This window comes from Tauraco erythrolophus, chromosome 24 (genome assembly GCF_009769465.1).
Source record: "Tauraco erythrolophus isolate bTauEry1 chromosome 24, bTauEry1.pri, whole genome shotgun sequence".
Lineage (NCBI taxonomy): Eukaryota > Metazoa > Chordata > Aves > Musophagiformes > Musophagidae > Tauraco > Tauraco erythrolophus.
The window spans coordinates 217,094-224,187 of NC_141488.1; positions in this window are offsets into that span (position 1 = coordinate 217,094).

Consider the following 7,094-nt stretch of genomic DNA (forward strand, 5'->3'; position numbering starts at 1 on the left):
AGGGCCTCCCTACCCTCAAGCAGATCGACACAGCCTCCCAGCTTGGTGTCGTTCACAAACTTACTGAGGGTACATTCAATCCCCTCACCCAGGTCATTGATAAAGATGTTAAACAGAACCGGACCCAGCACTGAGCCCTGGGGAACCCCACTGGTGACCGGCCTCCAGCCGGATTTAGCCCCATTTACCACCACTCTTTGGGCCCGGCCATCCAGCCAGTTTTTAACCCAAAGGAGGGTGTGACTATCCAGGCCAGCAGTTATCAGTTTCTCAACCAGAACACTATGAGAGACTGTATCAAAGGCTTTGCTGAGGTCAAGGAAAACTACATCCACAGCCCTTCCCTCGTCAACCAGGCGGGTCTCCCCATCATAGAAGGTGATCAGGTTTGATTGGCAAGACCTGCCTTTCATAAACCCATGTTGACTGGGCCTGATCACCCGGTTAACCTGTATGTGCTCGTTAATAGCACTCAAGATAACCTGTTCCATGACTTTGCCCGTCACCGAGGTCAGACTGACAGGCCTGTAGTTCCCTGGATTCTCCTTCCGCCCTTTTTTGTAAATGGGGGTAACATCCGCCAGCCTCCAGTCCAGCGGGACTTCCCCAGTGAGCCAAGACTGCCCAAAGATAATGGACAGGGGTTTGGCAATGACATCCGCCAGCTCTCTCAGGACTCTCGGGTGGATACCATCAGGCCCCATGGACTTGTGGGCATCCAGCTGGCAAAGAAGATCCTTGACCCGTTCCTCTTGGATCACAGGAGCTTCGATCTGCTCTCCCTCCCTGCACTCAGACACCGAAGGCCAGCTCACCTGGGAACTGCTGACCTTATTATTAAAGACTGAGGCAAAGAAGGCATTAAGGACCTCAGCCTTGTCCTCATCCCTAGTGACTAACGTACCCCCTGAGTCCAGTAGGGGCTGGAGGTGATCTTTAGCCCTCCTTTTGTTATCAATGTATTTATAGAAGGACTTTTTGTTGTCCTTTACGGAGCAGGCTAGTCTAAGTTCCAATTGGGCTTTTGCCCCTCTGATTATCTCCCTACATGCCCTAACTTCCTCCCTGTAGTCCTCTCTGGACGCCTGCCCATTCTTCCAAGACTTATAGATATCTCTTTTTCTTTTGAGATGTTCCCAAATCTCCTTTGTCATCCAAGCCGGTTTTCTACCCCAGCAACTTGATTTCTGACACACAGGGACAGCTCGCTCCTGTGCCTCCAGAATTTCCTTTTTGAGTAGTAACCATCCCTCCTGCGCCCCCTTACCCTTGAGAGCTGTCTCCCACTGTACTTTATTAACCAGACTTCTAAACAGCCCAAAGTCAGCTCTCTCAAAGTCCAGCTTGGCCGTTTTAGTGCTCCCCCTCCTAACTTCCCCTAGAATTGAGAATTCTATTATCTCAGAGATTCTATTATTCCCCTAGAATAGAGAATTATATTATCTCATTATCTCATTCTGTTATCTCATATCTATAGATATGTCAGTGATAAAAAGAGATCTAGGGAAAATGTAGGCCCTCTCCAGAAGGAAACGGGAGACCTGGCCACCCAGGATATGGAGAAGGCTGAGGTTCTCAACGACTTCTTTGCCTCAGTCTTCACAGGCAAGAGCTCCAGCGGCACGGCCCAAGTCACGGAAGGCAAAGGCAGGGACTGGGAGAATGAAGAACCACCCACTGTAGGAGAAGACCACGTTCGAGACCATCTAAAGAACCTGAAGTTGGACAAGTCCATGGGACCTGATGAGCTGCATCCGCGGGTCCTGAGGGAACTGGCAGATGAAGTTGCTAAGCCACTATCCATCATATTTCAGAAGTTGTGGCAATCTGGTGAAGTTCCCAATGATTGGAAAAAGGGAAACATAGCCCCCATCTTTAAAAAGGGGAAAAAAGATGACCCAGGGAACTACAGGCCAGTCAGTCTCACCTCTGTGCCTGGCAAGATCATGGAGCAGATCCTCCTGGCGACTATGCTAAGGCACATGGAAAATTGTGATGGTGGAGGTGATTGGTGACAGCCAACATGGCTTCACTAAGGGCAAATCCTGCCTGACTAATTTGGTGGCCTTCTATGATGAGGTTACAGCATTGATGGACAGGGGAAGAGCAACTGACATCGTCTACCTGGACTTATCCAAAGCATTTGATACTGTCCCACACGACATCCTTATCTCTAAACTGGAAAGACGTGGTTTTGATGGATGGACCACTCGATGGATAAGGATTTGGCTGGATGGTCGCACTCAAAGGGTTGTGTTCAATGGTTCAATGTCCACGTGGAGGCCAGTGATGAGTGGTGTTCCTCAGGGGTCGGTACTGGGACCAGTGCTATTTAACACCTTTGTTGGTGACATGGACAGTGGGATTGAGTGCACCCTCAGCAAGTTTGCAGATGACACCAAGTTGTGTGTTGTGGACACGCTGGAGGGAAGGGATGCCATCCAGAGGGACCTTGACAGGCTGGAGAGATGGGCCTGTGAGAATCTCATGAAGTTCAACAAGGCCAAGTGCAAGGTCCTGCACATGGGTCGGGGCAATCCCAAGCACAAGTACAGGCTGGGTGGAGAATGGATTGAGAGCAGCCCAGAGGAAAAGGACTTGGGAGTGCTGGTGGATGAGAAGCTCAACATGAGCGGGCAATGTGCGCTGGCAGCCCAGAAAGCCAACCGTATCCTGGGCTGTATCAAAAGGAGTGTGGCCAGCAGGTCGAGGGAGGGGATTCTGCCCCTCTACTCAGCTCTTGTGAGACCCCACCTGGAAGACCGTGTTCAGCTCTGGAGTCCCCAACACAAGAAGCACATGGAGCTGCTGGAGCGGGTCCAGAGGAGGCCACGAAGATGATCCAAGGGCTGGAGCACCTCTGCTATGAAGACAGGCTGAGAGAGTTGGGGCTGTTCAGCCTGGAGAAGAGAAGGCTCTGGGGTGACCTCATAGCAGCTTTCCAGTACCTAAAGGGGGCCTACAGGAAAGCTGAAGAGGGGCTTTTTACAAGGGTGTGTAGTGACAGGACAAGGGTCAATGGATTTAAACTGAAAGAGGGCAGATTTAGGTTAGATATAAGAAAGAAATTTTTCACTCTGAGAGTGGTGAGGGACTGGAACAGGTTGCCCAGAGAAGTTGTGGATGGCAGTGTTCAAGGCCAGGTTGGATGAGGCTTTGGGCAACCTGGTGTAGTGGAGGGTTTCCCTGCCCGTGGCAGGGGGATTGGAACTAGATGATCTTTAAGGTCCCTTCCAACCCTAACCATTCTATGATTCTATGATTCATGGTCACTATGCCCCAGGCGTCCTCCAACCATCACATCTCCCACAAGACCTTCTCTGTTCACAAACAGCAGGTCTAGGGGAGCATCTTCTCTACTCGGTTCACTGACCAGTTGCGATAGGAAGTTGTCCTCCACACACTGCAGGAATCGCCTAGACTGTTTCCTGACTGCCGTGTTATACTTCCAGCAGACATCCGGTAGACATTCTTCTCAGAGTGAGCCTCTGAGTAAAACCAAAATATGGAGCTATTCTAGCTGCTAAAAAGAAGAGCTAACCCGGTCGCAGCTAAAACCAGGACAGCAGGGCAGTTACCAGGGTATGGGGTGGTAAAGGGTAAAGTCAAGTCACAGGGTAGTGGCTGGGGATGGGTCTGGGGAGTATCAAGGGACAGAAGGGTGTGAGGGGTGTTGGGGTGCAGGGTAGCAGCCAGGGATGGGTACTGGGGGGGGGCAAGTACTTGGCCCATGTAGAGCCATAAAGCCTAAGCTTCTATATGAACTATTGAAAAAAAGTCAGACACAAATAACTTGGACTGGTGAGGCCAAAAGGGCATTCAAAGAACTGAAAGTGGAACTGATGAGGGCACCAGCTTTGGGCCTGCCTGATGTAACAAAACCCTTCTGGCTGTTCTCATCTGAGAGACAAGGGGTGGCTTTAGGAATTTTGGCTTAAAACCTGGGTCCTTATAAACGAGCTGTGGCATACTTCAAACAATTGGATGAAGTAAGCAGAGGATGGCCAGGATGCCTTTGGGCAGTGGCCACTGTTATTCTAGCCATCCAAGAAGCACGAAAATTCAAAACATAATCGTGCACACTTCTCATGCTATAACCTCCATTTTAGGACAAAAAAGAGGACACTGGCTTTCCACATCAAGATTCCTAAAATATCAAGTGGTTGTGACAGAACAAGATGCTTCTTTAACCTTTAGAGGGAGCAGACCATACCTGGTACACAGACGGGAGCAGCTTTGTGAAGAATGGAGCCCAAATGGCCGGGTATGCGGTAACAACAACTGATCAGGTAACAGAAGCAAGATCTCTCCCAAAAGGTACGTGGGCACAGAGGGCAGAGATAATTGCCTTGGTGAGAGCGCTGGAGCTTGCCGAAGGACTGCGAGTAAATATATGGACAGATTCAAAGGATGCCTTGGGTGTAGTACATGCTCATGGAGCCATCTGGAAAGAACAAGGACTTTTAACCACACAAGGAAAAGGTATTAAACATGCCAATATGGTACTGCGACTTTGAGAAGCAGTTCAGCTTCCGACAGCTGTGGCCATCATGCATTGTAAAGGTCATCAAAAAGGTAACACTGACAAGGAGGTGCGTAACGAATTGGCTGATCATAAGGCGAGGCAAGCGGCGGAACAAGGTGAGGTATTAAGTTTGATCCTGGAAAAATCTTTATCACTACCTGAAAAGGTAGAATATGATGAAAAAGATAAAAAACTAATTAAAGACTTAAAGGCTAAGATTAATCCATCAGGATGGGCAATGGTAAAAGACAATAGAATAACAGTACTCTTTAAGATATTATGGAAATTGATAGAAACAGAACAAGACAAATTAAAGAAACACGCTATGAGAGTTTGAGCTTTGCCCAAGGTAATGAAATATGAGAATTTAGAGTCTTTGTAAAGGAATTTACAAAGTATAAAAAAAAGAAAGGGAATTGTTATCCAGCAATGAAGGGGTTAAAATTTTTGTGCAAGAATTCTATGAAGGGTTTAGTAGGCGGTTTGCACATATCTAAGGAACATAACAAGACGAGCATCCTTGAAGCTGTCAGGAGTGATTAAAAAGGAGATTCTCTATCAACAACTGCCTGCCCTTGAAGGGAACATCCCAGAGAACGTATAAACTTTGTTCTCATGTTTTTCTGAACTGTGAACATGCACAGCAGTGACTTGGGGAAAAGGTAATTCTGGCAGGGGGAGATCGCGACCACCGACTCATGGACCACCTACCCTAAACATGCCCTAGACCCCCAAGACTCCTCTGGAGGAGCCTTGAGTGGGCTTTGCCCTGCAGTTTCTTCAGAAAAAATATCTTGGAGAGTGAGAGATGAACAGAAGAGATTGAAAACCCAGATGTTGGGGAAACATGCCTTGCTGGGAGAGGATAAATTCAGCAGAGCCAGACTCCTCCAGGCTGGGAAAGCCCCGTGGCTGCTCTTCTTCAGTCCTGCCTTACTGCCTGGGCTTTAAAAAAAGGACAGAAGAGAGGAGGCAGGGATTAAGTACTAATTGGCTCCTTGGAAGAGAGCACCAGGTAATCAAATCATTCATGAGCACCTAGGAGAAAACAAGGGGAAGTGCCTGCCAGGGCCAGATGCTTGAGAACAAGCATCAGACTCATCTGATTCCCCCTGATGTGAGCAGGGCAAGGGCTACAGGTACAATGCCACTTGGCTCCAGCAATGATTTTGGCCCCGAGGAAAAGTCACCCAGGTGGGGATGTGGGGATGTGAGTACTTGAACAGACTGGGAAGTGGTGCTTGGAGGGCAGCAGGTTGTGGAGGAGTGGCCAGTGGTGGTGGAAGAACTGCAGGAGGGCTGTTTTGGGTGGTTCAGGGGGAGCTAGAGCTTCAAACCCCTGAAGGGGCAGGTTCTGTGCTGGGATGAGTGGCTAGGAGCATGAGTCCTGCAGTGGGGCCTAGCAGGGCAGTCCAGGCCTGCCAAAACAAAAATCGATCAGGGAAAAGAAAACCTGCCAAAAAAATAAAATGAGTGTTATCCAACAATGAAGGGGTTAAATTTTGTGAAACAATTGCATGAAGAGTTTAGTAAGACCAATATGCACGCAAGGTCTGAGAACAGGATGACCATCCTTGAAGCTGTCAGGAGTGGTTAGTTGAGGAACTCCTTGTCAAGAGTTGGTTATCCTTGAAAGGGGAACATCCCAGAGAACGTATAAATTCTGTTCTCATGTTTTTCTGAACTGTGAACATGCGCAGCAGTGAACTGGGGGAAAGGGAATTCCAGCAAGGGGAGATCTCGACCACCGACTCATGGACCATCTGCCCTAAACATACCCCAGACCCGAAAGGAAGGGGCAGAGGAAGAGGATTGAGCATGCCAAGTAATTTACGTGCTAGGCGAGAGAAAATTAACCAATTGTTCAAGAGAATAACACTGAATATGTAAATATGCTAATACATACTGTATAAATGTTTACTGAGTTTTGGAAGGGGTGTGCTGTCTTGGGACAGGCACCCGAATTCACGCAACTTTGTAAGAAAGCAGTCTCTTGGCTCAGTGTGTGGATTGGCTTATCGCACGCCGGCCGAACGAACCCCGGATTTGGGACAACAGGATTCTCACTGGTGCCTTTGGGTAGAGAGGAAGGACTAGATCTCCGTGCGCACTCTGTCACCCGGGGCAAATGAAGCAGCTGGAGCGCGCCCCCTAAAAGCATTGCCGCGGCCGCCACGAGCACCCGCCTCCCGTCTCTGTTGATTAGCTGCCACCCTCCTCGCGCGTTTCCCTTTCCTCGGGGGCTAGCCAATCGCGAGGCGAAGCTAGCCCGGATTGCTGTTGTGATGGGACTTTCCCCCTGGATTTTCCCGTTGGATTTTTGCCATTGGCTGCCCGACCCGTGTTGCCTTGTAGAACAGCAACGGCAGGGGAAGTGCTGCGATTGGCTGACGGGTGTTGTACTTGGCTAGTGATGATTGGGAAGGTAAAGGAGAGGGGCGGGGCGAAGGAGGGAGAGGGAATGTTCTTTTTTTTCTTCGTCTCCTCGCTTCCGCCTCTCCGATTGGCTGAGGAGTTGGCCGGACGGAATTTTCGATTGGTCAGTACACACTGTTGCTAGGTAGGCGAG